General features: G+C 47.9%; 1 long non-coding RNA gene across 1 annotated transcript in view; it reads left to right on the forward strand.

The window, feature by feature from the left end:
* The window catches only part of LOC112550617, a 49033-nt gene extending 35016 nt beyond the window's left edge, over positions 1-14017 (forward strand). The window contains exon 4 of the long non-coding RNA XR_003094549.1: positions 13878-14017. This is a non-coding gene — a long non-coding RNA (uncharacterized LOC112550617). The remainder of the gene's footprint in view (positions 1-13877) is intronic.
* Positions 14018-14466: the final 449 nt, after the last annotated feature.

Consider the following 14466-nt stretch of genomic DNA (forward strand, 5'->3'; position numbering starts at 1 on the left):
GCTGCCCTCCCTGCCCCAGCTCCCAGCTTTGAAGAAAAAAAAAAATCTCTGACTCACTGGCTGCTGCAGCAGCTTCAGGGCTTCTGGGGGCTCGTGGCAGAGCCCCCCCATGCAGCACGGGGCAGTGGGAATCACCCCCCGCCTGGCAGGAGCTGGTGAGTAAGGGATTTTTTTTTTTAAAGAGCTGGGAGCTGGGAGAGTGGGTAGGGCAGCCATTGAGAGCGGGCAGGGGATGAGGCCTATTCAGAGATTCGGCCAAATCAACTTGGGATGGTGATTTGAATCACTGAATCGAATCACTGTCCCCCAAATTGGCTGAATCTGAATCCAAAGCAAATACTAGCCGCTTCACACAGGCCTACTGTTACATTCTCCCTGGTTCCAGCCCTGAATCATGCTTTATCACTGAAAACGGCACAAAAAAGTTCCCTTAAAGCTGCAGACCTTGGATTGAGTGTACACTTTTTTGTAGCCCTGTGATTTGAGCCTGTTTTATTTCTGAAGCTAAACAGTGGTAGGCAGTGTTGTTACTTGGATGAAAGACTACAATAGACATCTACAGATTGCAGAATCTGTACCTGTAATCAGTAGGAGGATCTCTTCAGCCAGACTTCTAGCTAGGAAGAGAAAAGTAGGGTATAGAGGGGGAGAAGGCAAACAGTGCTGTCCAGCAGAGGTTTGGGAAAGGACAACACAGCTTTGTGCATTGCTGACTTTAAGCAAAAACACCACAAAAATCTGAGAACCACCTGCTTTTTACTGGGATATGGGGATGTGGAAGGGGACAGGGACAAGAAACAGTTCTAACCTACTTTGTCATGAAGTTTATAACCTAAAACACTAACACAAAATTTTGCTGTGTTCAGAGAGATACCAGCTGGAACCATCGACTGGTTCAAATGTGGTCGGTTTGCAGCATGCATGCTGCAAGTGGCATAGGCAGCCTGTGTGTGTGGTATGCAATAGATTGGGGGCGGGGAACAAACAGCACAGTGGCAGATAGGGCAGGGGGAAAAACGCAGCACACTAAATGGGGTAAGGATTACAGGGAAGGAAGAAAGCAAAGCAACAGATTGGGTGAGGAATGAGATTGGAGTGGCATTTGGGGAGGGTGCTGGGCTAATTTGTGGCATACTGGCCAAAAAAGGTTGGCCCTACTGGTCTAGTTAACTTGCTCCTAAGTGCCCCTATAGCCCAGCACACAAGCAGCTGGAATGTCTGTTTCTCCTCCTTTTCTGCTGTTACTCCCCAGGAGATGACAGATAGTCACAGAGGACTCAACTAAGTAATGGAAGCAGGGCAGAGACTGGGTAAGTGCTCAGAGTGCTGCAGACACTCCAAGGGAGCAGCTTTAGGGGTGCTGAAGAAAAGGTGGTGCCCAGTCAAATCCTCAGTGTGACCTGGTAGCATTGCATACTGTTTAGGGACACTGTGCTATGGAAATGCATTTTATCTACAACATTTTGTCCACAGTGCCTACAGATCTCTTGTCTGTCTATTGAAGTGAGGGGCTGATTCTTCCTCTCTGGAGGCACTTTTACACGTGCTCCAGGGGTGGGGGGAGCCACTTTAATTAGAGTGGCTCCAAGAGCCACAAAGCACCGCATTGTCTCATGCATCAGCATCCCCACCCTTCAAAATGGCAGTGAGGGTGCTTGAACTAAAACTCGTCGATTAATCGAGTCTGCTCCGACGTGTTGTAATTACAGTACATTGGAGCAGCCTTAACGTACGTGTATAAGCACCCTAAATTTCAAGCCCCACCAGCCAAATGGCACAGTTGATGGCTAGATTTCCAGATAGATAAATACATTTCCAGCTCCACAGGCCAGATGGCATAATTGATGGATCCAGATGGCTAGATTTGGCCTGTGGGCTGTACATTTGACACTTCTGCCCTACTGTCACCCAGATGTCTGATCTGGCCTACGTCCCATATTTTATTAGCAGCTGGCTGATCCCTTGCTGCTGCTCCAGCATGAATAATGGATGATGCAGAAGATGGTTAATACAGCATACCCAGTGTCTCGACTCCCTTTCATGAAGAACAGCTGAACACAAAGTAAGGCTATACAAAACTGTGGGTGCAGAGTCAGCGTACAAGCATAGTCTCTACATGGCCTTGTGCAGATTCTGTAAAAGTGCAGTACTGGAAATCAATTTGGCCACCAGAGCAGCCAAGGTTATACACTTGTCTTCATGCAGTGCCCTTGAGCAATGTAAAAAGGGAGGCAATATCATGATAGTGTTGCATGGCACTTCTGTACACAAACAACATACACAAGGGGTTACTCTAGGTCCCAGCACATACTGCTCATAACAGCTTATCATCATCTTGTTCCCCATCAGCTGGTTCAGCTCTCCCTGCAATTGGGGTAGCCTGCATTTCATTGCCTTGCAGTACTATTTGGGAAGACTGACCACAGTTCCTTTGCCAGTTCTCTTTTGATGTGGCTGTCCCCCTCCAGTTCTCATTCTCTTCTCTTACAGTTCATTTTTCTGCTCAAGTTTCCTCAGGTGGTTGTATCTGTGACAGTAGCAGGGACCAGATCCAGCTCCATACTCACCGGGGTGATGACTGCTGGCATGCTCCGCAGGTGGCAGACTCCCAGTCAGTCCCACAGAAAAGCAATGAGCCCACGGGCCGACAGCACACTCTGCCATGCCACCATTCCCTAGGTGGGATGGGCAGCTGACAGGCAATGACCTCTCCAAAGGCCCTCCCCCCAGGCCGGGGTGAAAGCCAGCACCTGGGCTCCAAAAGGACATGGGCCCCAACCCAAGAAGAGGGCAGGCAGCCAGCTCAGATAGCACTTCCTAGGGCCTGGAAGCTGCAGGTGCAGAGGCTGATGTCCCCCTTTGGGCCTCTCAACACTTGGCAATGGCCACAAGACACACGAGGGCAGGCAGGGATCAGCCAGAACTACCTACATAAGACAGCACCAACCCCAGAAGAGGGGAAGCACCAGCATAGGCACTGGCCCGTGCCATGTCCCTCCACCAGAGCCAAGGACCTTGGATCAAGGACCAGTGTGACACTGACTCTCCCTAAAGAACCCTGACTGCTACTCAACTGCTGGAGGTCAGATATGTTTAGGGGTTCCATGGGTGTTTGTAATGCCCGTGGCTCCATATTACCCAAAGGGCTTGGCCCAGGACAGACCAGCTCGCTCGGTTTGGGTTCATAGCAGGGGCAAACCCTGAAGAATCCCAACTGCCTGGAGGAAAGTGGCCAAGATATGCTGCTGGGCTGAGGCAAGGCCTGAAGCAGGCAATGATACCATTATTTAAGTTACTAGCCAATCGTCTGCCAGGAATGATGGTGGGGGTGAGAAAAGAGGGCAGAGACGGAGCCCCGTGCCCCACCCCCATCTGGGCCTGCTCCCCCTTTACCTCCTGCTGCTTGGGGTTCAGGCCCACTCCCCACCACAGTGGCGGGGGGAGGGGAGGGGAGGAGTGGGCCCAGGCCCGATGCAGGGGAGGACGGGGCCTGAGGGTGGGGAGAAGCTGGCCCACCACATCGGGAGGAGCTGTGAGCCCAGACTGACCCAATGGCAGCAGGGGAGTGGGAGAAGTAGGCTCAGAGCTGACAGGGGGTGGGGAGGAGTGGGCCCGGGCCTGAGGGGGGAGGTGGCTCGCTCCTCCTGTCCCTTGACTGCTGCCACGCTGCCATCACCTGCAAGGGATGGGACCCTCCATCCTCTGTTCCCACCATCATGGCAGCACTCCACTGCGCTGCCAGCTCCTGGTTGAATGGTTGTTCGTTCTCTGGCTGTTTGTCAGCCAATCAGGGTGCAAATAAAGCATTATGGACAGACAGACAGCTAGACTTAGGCTTTTATAATATTAGAATATTAGTTTATTCATTTTCTTATGTGGGCTGGGCACCACTGACCACAGAAATTTATCTAGACCTCCAGGATCAGCCAATATATGCTGATCCCAGCCCACTCAGTTTCTTTCTGTCATGGACCCTTCTGCCTCACAGCAAAGCCAGACACCTAGTAATACCGGGAATCTACTCCAACCACCAACAGAACACCCGAGTGGAAAGGGTGGGGTGTAGGGGATGTGGAGCCCCATGGGAGACTCTCAGACATCGGGACCCACACTGGTCTCAGCAAACCAAATACCATCAAATACCACCTCCTGATACCTTTTTTCATGGTGGGCAAGATATGAAAATAGGGGAGTAAGACACCCGTTGAGCGTGTAGCACTCGGACTCCACCCCAGTGTGGCCACTCAGCCTGGGCCCCTCTACAGTGACTCAGCCCCAGTTGTCTGAAATGAAAATAGCTTATATTAGCAAATTACAAGGATAGGAGAGAAAAATAAACCCTATTAAAATCAAATGGTTTGGAGGAAAGCTTTGCCTAGTCTGTTAAAATTGAGCTAAAAAATAACCTGAAACCCTTCAGAAGAGAAGAAGTTTTCTTTTTTTTTCCTCATAGCCTGAACTTGTCTCTCCTCCCTTTTGACATAAGGACTATTTCCCCACTTAAATCATGTGCTGCAGTGAAAGTTTCTGTTAGCTAAGCTCTTTCTCCATTTATAGGAGGCCTGGCTTTGTTCTAACCAAAAGCCAAGGAGCCAAAACTAAGTTATATAGGCCTCCAGCATCTTTTAGTTATGGTTTTTTGGCTGGCCAGGCTTTTGTAAATGACATGCATTTCTGTGTCCAGAGAGTGTGAATGAGCGCGTGCGTGCTGCGCATGTGTACCTAGCCACATACAGTCAGTCCTCGGATTTACGATAAGACTTGGTTCTCAGGAACCAATTGTAAGTCAAAATGTTGCAACTCAGAACCGATTTTTCCATAGGAAACAATGTTAGGAATGGGGGATTGATTCCTGAACCAAAGCCCGATACCCTGTTTTCACCAAAAGTAACCCAGAATTTTGTACTCAGTCAATTATAGATGAGTAATATAGCTACATTAATGCATTATATTGTAAATAGCAATCATATTGATTTGGAAGGACTTCTTTGGGGTGACTTTGCTGGACTTTTTGAAGGGCTCTTGGCTGGATTTTTTGAAGGGTTCTAGGCTGGAGTCTGCCTTCTTAAAGAAAGTGTCCAAGGAAGTTTGGACAGATGTTCTCCAGGGAGATGGGCAATGCAGTGAATTTGTTTGCTGGCGTTGTGTCAGATCAAGCATTGTAAAGTTGAAACTGACATCATAAAGTTGAAACAGGGTGTCGATTTATAAATACTGTAAGTGCAAAATGTTGTAACTTGAAATGTTGCAAGTCAAGGACTGTTTGTACATGTGCAGCCAGTGCTCAGCATTTACAGTACAGGGGTAATGAACTCACTACCTATGCATAATGCTAAAAAAGGTTACTTACAGGGCTGAACATATTGCCAGCTAAATTTAATGATAGAAATTATTTAAATAATTTTCCATTAATATTCAGATACTATTAACTCTGTGTCACCCTATGCCTTATATACTGTGAAGTTATTGTGGGAACACACAATATGCAGTTACATCTACGGCTGTAACTATGGTATGCTAGACTTTATTTTATCCTAGTTAATTTAGTTTTCAAAGATTGCTGAGACTGAAAACAATTTGAACAAAACTTTACCTACCACGTACATGTCTTTGCTACAACATGTACTTGGCCAGCGTGCTTGGCTTACGCTGGTATATCAAAAGCAATTAAGTGTATTCTTGGCAACCGTCAATCCTCTGGGTCACGGTGTACACGCAAGAGGTCTATGCAATCATCATACCAAGACCTTCAGCACGTACACCTACGCAAGGGTATGGAGGAGTGGAAGCTGGCCTAGACCTACTGTTCCCCCTTTAGACCACTGAGACAGAGTCCCAAGGTCAGACTGAGTCCAGATGTTCAGTGCCTCGATGGTTGTAGCTTCTGCCAGAGTGCAACAAACAAGACCTGCTGCTAGGAGCTATCCCACAACAAGTAGCCTCACCATGTTGCCACCAAGCCCCCCATTTGGATGCAGTTTACCATCGTACCCAGGATCAAAGTGTATGTGTTTCTTTTAAAACTATGTGATGATGTTGTGATAGACTATCAAATCATTTAGGAAATCCAAGTATTAAATACCAGGGTGTAACAGGCAACCTAGAGCTCCTGTTACTTTAAGGAGAGAAGCTGCAGCAGATAGAACCCAGGCAGCTGAGTAGATGCTAGCTGCAAGGCGGGAAATGACAAAGAAACAATGTTGCCACTGTAGGAAGCTGCGTTTTAAGGAAAAGGGGAACAGATGTAGTCAGTCAAGGGAGTACTGCACAGAATAACCTGGCTGCATGTGCAGGCAGCTAGAAGCCATGGGCTATAAATGCCTATCACAGAGTTAGTTACTGTGCAGTAGGATAGTATGACAGAACCTAGTTTAGGCAACCAGGGTGCTACCAGAAGCAGTTGTCAGCTGCCAAGGAGACCAGGCCATCAGACCCTAATGAGAACCCCCTGCAATTAGCTGTGGACAGCCACTTGACAAGAAAGGGGCAGGGCTTAAAGAGGCATTTAAGCCCAGGGCCTGTGCCAGGGGAGGCAGTCTGGCCTTGGAGGTCACAGGCCAAAGAACTCTGCAGTAGGATGGCTGAGACTAAGAATAATACCCAAGACTCTGCTGCAATTGAGAACTGGAAGCAAAGGCTGAAGTCTTGTAGGAACTCTGAGGACGAGTCCATTATGCAGCTGATAGGCTGAGCCTGCTTCCTTTGTCTCAAGTATCCCACCCTTGCAAGTCAGGTGACAAGCTCTCTCACCTGGACAGTCTGGTCAGCTGAAAGCACCGGTTAGCAACCAATGGGGCTGCTTCTGGTGGGACCTTAGTGATGAGGTCACGATAGGGGATAAAAGCGGTCCCCAGGAAGGGCAGAGAGCAGCCATGATAAAGACACAAAGAGCAGCTGAACATCTGCAGCTTTCTCTCTCTCTTGAAACACGTAGACACACTATGAACTGCCTGCCTCCAGAGAAAAGCTCTATCAGCCTCTGAATGATACTTGTGAGTAAGCTACTTGAAACCTAACTAAATATATAGCTTGCAGTAACAGATGCATGATCTAGGGCTACCCAGTCACGCTGTTTGCTCTAAGGTTATTTTGTAATACTTCTGTATCCTGCCGCCTTCCCACTGTAACCAATAAAGTTCTTCACTGTACCAAATATGGTGGACTTGTTGGGAGAGGCATGCCTTTGTGCCCCCCTTGGTCCAGCTGACTAAGAGAGGCTACTTTTTGTGCTTCAGGCTAGAGGAAGCACCCCCAGCCTTTTCAGTGGGTCAAGCACCCTCAAGGACTACAAGGCCTGTGTACCCCACGGGGCACAGGGCCCAGAAACAGTCTTGACCCCTGGGTGGTGGCGGCGGTACCCCCAGGCTTGCAGGGGCACTCCAGGGAGGGGGTCAGCCAGATGTGAGGCATCCCCAGGGAGGCACTCAGAACTTGACAGGTAGACGGGTACAGTGAGGTGGGTGGCTCAGCACAGGAGCACCCCCTACTGGCCTGCCACAAGGTCCATGATAAGAAATTTATTAATGGTGTCAGTTGTGGACCATCCAAAAATGCTGGATCCATTTTTTCCCTTGATGTCAAAGTTTTCATCATTTGGCTCCTTTTCCACACTCCAAAATGGCCTTGGCCTTGGCCTTGGCCAGGGGGTGTCTTTTAGTTCTTCAAAATTTGTACTGAACTGAATGTAAGCAGTATTTTGTAGACTCCTAAAGTAGCTTGCTAACATCAGAGTTCAGGAGGAGGGATATGAGATACAACAGACAACCCTGGAACAGGAGTGGATCTGCAAGTACCTGTTATGAGTTTCATTTATTCTCAACTGAATGAAACAATCATGCTGGTATGAGCTCTCCTGCCCTGCACAGGGACACAGTACTCAGTCGCTGAATAAATGAGGGCCAGCACTGATGTTCTAAGAACTTCAGCATTGCTTCCCCAACTTGCACCAGCCAGTTCTGGGGTGATGTTATTACATGTGGCAAGCTTGTTGTTCTTAGTTATTTGTAGCTGATGCCTGTAGGTGAGACTACAGTTGAGGTGGACTCCTAAATATTTGGGGTTGAGTTCATAGTTGACCAGTTTCCAACAAAAGCTGATTCTTAGTTGGGCACTCACCTGGGCATTAGTGAGATGAAAAAAGGAATAAACTGTTTTGTCAGGGCTGGACTTCAAATACTATTCATTAACTTAATCTAATTTTGCCAAATCATTACTGAGTGCAGTTTCAGTAATACTAGACTCAGAGTTCTGGGCTAGGATGGTGATATTTTCAGTGTAAATAAACTTCCTGGATTTTTTGTATGGGGAATATCATGTGTATATCAATTGAAGAGAAAGGGTGCCAGAACAAAGCCCTGATAAAGGGCTTATGAGGCAAGCCATATGACGAGAGGTTGAAAGAAACAGGCACAGTCAGCTTGTGGAAAAGGTAATTTAAGAGATGTGATAGCAATCCTCAAAAGCTGAAGGCCTGCGATAAGGAAGAGAGAGAACGTGAAAAAATGGTCTTCAGCCCAGAGTGGATCAGCACTATTGGAGAGGACATCGTTCATCAGCAGAATGAGCAGAGCTCCATAACCAACTTAGTTATGGAAGAAAATCAAAGAGTCTGGGATAAGTTTACAGAGGAAAGGATGACAGAAAGAGGGTGTGATGTGTGGACTTGTCTGGTTTCCCCATGCTTCTGGGCTTTGCTTGTTGCGACATGGGGCTGGAAGGAATTTTCTCCCCATCCTGTTGCTACAGCTGTTAGGGTTTCTTTTCACATTTCTCAAAAGCATTAGGTATCAGCTGCAGCCAAACCGGGGGTGTGCCGATGCTTCTGCTGAAACTAAAATCTTTCCAATTTAGGGGGCATTGCCCCACCACTCAGAGTCAAAACAGTCACTACATCTGCTGTGAAGAATGAATTTAACCTCAGGCTCAGATTAGTACAGGCCACAGTGTTTTGCCTTTCTCTGTAGCAGGGGCATGGTCTTCTTCCTGGGTTATCAAGTATATTTACTGTATTTCCCCAAATCCAAGACAACCCTAAATTTAAGGCAGTGCACCAATAATGGAGAGCTAAGCAGTTATGGGGAGAAGTGGGGGGTTAAGCAGTTATCCCCTGCCTCTTGTCCTCTCCACGGCCTTGATTCCCCCACCACCTCTTCCCCTCTGCCACCTTGGGCTCCCCACCCCTCCTTCCCCCGAATAGTTCCCGGTGACAGGCCACAAGTGCCTACTGAGCAGCTTCCTGCTGTTCTCCTGGCTCAGCTGCAGTTGTTTCCCTTCTAGCTACCTAGAACGCTGCCCTACTGGCCTATTGCTCTGCAGTGTGTCCGGTTTCCACTTTCTATATTGAGTCCATGAGTTTCCGTACCTAGGAGGCTGATGAAGTGCAGTTCATAGGCCCAGCTCTGAAAAGTGGTTTGTACTTTAAAACAAGCACCTAACCTCATCACCAGAACTGAAGCCAACTGCCTACAGCTCAAAACAGAAAACCTGCCAACTATCTCCAGTACCCCCACAAACTGCACACCAGAATCTGTCAAACACAACAATCCCCAACTACCTGTGGGGGCACGTTCCTCACCAAAGAAACACTCTGCCTCCAGTCTCTCAGGCCTGATCCTGAGGGGGAACAAGTTACAAACCACTTTTCACAGTCGGGCCTATGAACTTCACTTCATCAGTCTCCAAGGTACAGAAACTCATGGACTCAATATAGATAAGACAGTGAAATTTTGACACATTGCAACCTGCCAGATATGTGACTCCCCAGGTACCTCTGCACCTGTGCTGCTACATCCCCCTTTCCCCCCCACCCCAGCCTGGGGTTGGAAGGGACCTCAGGGAAGCGTGACAGTCACTAGCCAGCTGCACGTGTCAATAATGAGAGCACTCCTCCCCCCCCTCCTTCCCCTTACTTTACTTTCTCTTTCCCGGCAGGGAAGCCATTGAAGGCAAGCCTCAGCAGGGAAGCCATTAAAGGTAAACCCAGCTTCATAGTCAAACCTCAACACGTTTCAAATTTTTTGAAACATTTCAACTTGCCCTGTTTTGTTCTGACCCTGTTTCAAGCCTCCCTGTTTTGTTTCAACTTTCCTGTTTCAAGGTGGAAACAGTGTCAAAACAAAACGGGCGGCAAAATTTCACACAGCCTTACTGATTACAACACCAGTGACAAACTCTTCAGGGCATGGACTGTGCTGTCTTTTGGCTGGGAAGCACATGTGCATTTATGAATGCTAATTAACAAGGAACTCGTTATCCTACCAGTCATGGGGGAAGGCAATTTATTTAATGTTCCCGGATTTTATTATAAAGTCTTACTTAAACATTTGCCTATGCTTTGATTAATTTGATTACTGTTTGTGCTCAAGGGTATGCTTTAGCCATCATATTGCAAGTGAGACATTATCTAGTCCTTTTTCTAGCACTCCTCTGAGCAACAGCACCTTATATTTAATAGTTATCAGAGAAACAGGATAGAGACTAATGGGAACACTTCTGCCTCGCTGGAACCCAGGCCCTGCTCCTTTCCAGCAGCACCTATCACACTGAGCCATCCTCCAGTTTGTTTTCTTCCTCCTCTTCCCACATCTCTCTGTCTCTTGAGTGCCTAGGAGGCCATTTTCAAAGGCAGGTTGAAGGACCAGCTGATGCTATAGTTGTAGTATAGTTAGAACAAACTATAGTTGTAGTATAGTTAGAACAATGTTCTGGGAAGTCAAAGAGCTGCAAGTTCAAACCCCTTCCAGGTGAGGCTTACTAGCTGGGTCTCCTGCCTCTAGGGTGAGTACCCTGACCATTAAGTTCATAGGAATTAAAGATGGGAGAACTATCTTCTTCAAGCATCTGACGCTCACTAGTCATCAGCTTTAGGTAGACAGAATTGTGACTAAAATCCAGTACACACCTGTACATAGCCATATAGCTGCCACTCCAGCATGTAACTGGGTGTGTGCAGTAGCTGTGTGGATGCTTACACAGTCACACTTTCCCTGGTTTATGAGGGTCTTTCCAACTGCAAAGTGAGAGAGAATCGTTTTTGAAAAATTGGACAACTGAATCATCAAAAAACAATCACATTTTCCTATTTCTAAAAGTGTTTTCTTCTGTTTTATTGTAAAAGACAATTGCAGGGACTCTGACTAGTGTAGCCATAAACATTTGTAAGTATTTTCAGGTTGCTAGTGTCCCTTTCATAGCTAATATTTAGCACAAGCAAATAACACGGACCAGGATCATTCTATGATACAATGTATGAGTTCTTCCCTTCTTGTTCTCTCCGAGGTCTTACCTACAGACATCCTGCATGCCCTCCCAAACCTCCCCCTTGTCGTCCCCCTTTCCCCCCACGTTTTGGGTCCCAGTGCCTGCCTTTTTTGGGTGTGCCTGACATTTTGGGTGTGCCTCCATGCGTTTTCCATGAAGGAAGATCTTAGATGTGAAGAACACAAGCATGGCACATAATAGTAATGCAGTGTACAGGTGTTCTCTTTTTAATCCTAGTGCCTGCTGCAGATGTTAGTGCCCCTACTTCTTTGTCACTGGTCTGCTCTTTGTTGGGTTTTTTGCAGCTATCTAAGCTTCGCTTTCATTGAGAAAGGTAAGAATTTCTTAGGGTGACATCTTCTATTGGACCAACTATGTAGTTGGGATAAAGTTAAACATACTTTCAAATACAAGATCTGAGACCTGATGAAGAATATCTTGGACTACTGTATGCCTACCTACAAAGAAAGCAGTTTTACAGCTGATGAGATACAGCAGCAGCACATGGCTGGTGGGGGGTGGAGCTACAGCGACCACCATGAGCCACAAAGCCTTGACAAATGCTCTTTTCAGGGTGCTGCACTCCTGCTTAGACACCAGGTGGCACTGCTCTGCTTTGTCTGTCCTACAACACTAGCTCCAGCTTCTTCCTATTGTATAGAATATCTCTATATGTCTACAGAATTGTCGAAAATCCTGTCTCCTATGAATTCTTCTTTCAAAACTCCGAAATTGCAGTGTTCAGCAAGAGTATAAACTGCAGTAATAACAAGATTCAGCTATTTCTCCTGTTTCCATATTCAATTTGTACCTTTCATATGTGACATTTTGTTTACCCATGAAAAGGGACATGGAAAGGCTCTTAGGGCATGTCCCCATGCACAGGAACCTGTGTTACCCCGGGGACAAACAGCGGTGGCACAATGTGTGCCCCTGCTACATCTCCCTGCTTTGGCATGCGGCACATTGCCCCAGGTGGGCCTTACCTGGGGTGTTGGGGGCCTTTGGGAGCTGCAGCCCTGGTGATCCTGCAGCAGGGAGCCTGGCCAGCAGCCAGAATGTTGCTCCAGCGGGGCAGTCTCCGGTTTTGGGTGGCATGTGCTGCCACCCCACTTCTTTTAGGTACAGGTTTTTTTGACCCCAGGATCTCCTGAGGTCACCCCCCCCCCCCTTGCAAATTAGCAGCGCGGGGAATGCCTGCATGTGCAGTGTGTGGCACCACAGACAGGTCTGCAGTGCCGCACACTGCATGTCCATGCTCGTCTGGATGCGTCCTTATAATCTATATCCATTCTTTACTGGTGTTTGTGACAGGCTTGTTGCTGCCAAGGCGGTCATGACGCCCCTGTCGCTCCTGCCTGGCGCACACGATAATGCCATTCTCCCTACATTACTTGCCTGTCACATCTTGTTCTTAAATATTATAGGATAATTCAGGGAGGCTGCCAACAGGCCTTAGAGTGAGCCCTCACCCCTATAAGTTTCCCTTTAGTCTCCCCTGAGACCCCACTGGTCTCAGACCAGCCCTCAGGCTTGGTAAGTCCCTCTCAGCCTGACTAGGGCACCAGGAGCCTTAAGGGCAAACTGCGTGGATCCTTCATCGCCCCCACCCATGGCCCACACCTCGCAGAGATGCTCTTTGATCTTTCTCTTTATACACTCGGCCCCCTTTGGGCCCCCGGACCCCCCACTTCCTTACTCAGTCTCCCTCAACACTGTCAGACCCTCGGTCCTCCACGCAGCCCCTCCTCCGGGCTCTCAGTCCCTCTAGTTTGGCTTGGCCCGCTCTGGGCTCATGTACCCTCTGGTCCAGCTCCACCTTTCCCTGGGCTCTTGAACCTTTGGGCTTGGATACCAGCCCTTTTCTAGACTCCTGGGCTCCTGGCTGGAGCCCGTCTCAGTCTGAGGCTCCTGGGTTACTGGTCCTCTAAACAGGCCTTCAGCCTGCCCCAGCAGGGCTCAAGGCTAAACCATTGGGCTAACTCAAATAAACAAGAGACGTGGCCACCCTTTGGCAGATGCCTCTCCCCTCCAAGGGTTTGACATAAAGGCCACTCACCTGCAAACCCAGTCTTTCTTAGCTCAAGGGCTTGCCTCGGTTTCCAGACCTGCAGGGCTGTCCCGCAATACCCAGTCCATTCAGGAGCACTGCAGCCAGGAGATCCTCACTTCTTGGTTGCTGAGAAGCCACAAGCCCAGAGCCTGCACTGCTCAGCTAGTCTGGCTCCAGCCTGAGCCTGTCCCAGTCAGGCGAGTCCCTCGCTAGCTCCCCTCTGGCAGCTGCAGTTACAAAAGTGCAAGTGTCTAAAAGTGAGTGTAAAGTACTCACTTTTAGACACTTGCACTTTTGTAACTGAATACACCGAGTGCAAGGTAGGTTAGAACAAGGTTTGACATTTTTTTACATGACTCTTGACCTGCAGTGTCCTTTCCTGTACTATCTACTTGCTACACCCTCTGTTTGGATCATATCCTTATTGGTGAAGAAGCCCTGATTTCTACCTACTCCTTAAGCCATTACCACATTTGTGGGCTTTGTAAAGCAATGATGATAATGATGTTGATTCAGCTTTGGACTCACCCCTCACTCGACTGCACCCTTTTCTTTTCTCTTGTAGATTCATAGCCCTGCCCCTGAGCAAAAAGCTGGGTTTAAGGGACAAGATGAGAGTGAAAGCTCTGCCCAGTCCTGTACTGGATACATTCTACACTACCCATAGCAAGAACCCAAAAGAGGTGAGTCCTTTTTTCCCTTTCATTATCACACTTTTGGCCTTCCAAATCTGGGATCCTCTTAATCACTATAAAGCTAATTCAATTGAACTAAACTTTCTACCCTAAGTTTGCAAATCTAAAGTTTGGTAGCTCCATTTGGCTTTAGAGATGCAAGTTTATACCCAGCAGAGCAAAGCACATACTGTTCTCCTGGCATGAGCAGAAGCCTGGGAGGCCCAGCACCACCACAAATGTCACCAGAAGTGAATCCAATTTTTGTGCACATGTGAGGCCACTGTGTTGGTATTGATGCATTTATGACAAGTGAGAAGCCATTAGACACAACATGCTGCCATTTATTGTGACCTAGCATACACAGCCTGCTTGATAGCAACAGTTCTCCAGTGGTTCACTACTTTTCTGTGAAATTTTTGAATTTAGGATTAGTCTTCCTGCTACATGTTAGTAGTCAGGGTCCTGGGCCACATCTCA

The sequence above is a fragment of the Alligator sinensis genome, unplaced genomic scaffold, assembly GCF_000455745.1.
Source record: "Alligator sinensis unplaced genomic scaffold, ASM45574v1 scaffold103_2, whole genome shotgun sequence".
NCBI lineage: Eukaryota > Metazoa > Chordata > Crocodylia > Alligatoridae > Alligator > Alligator sinensis.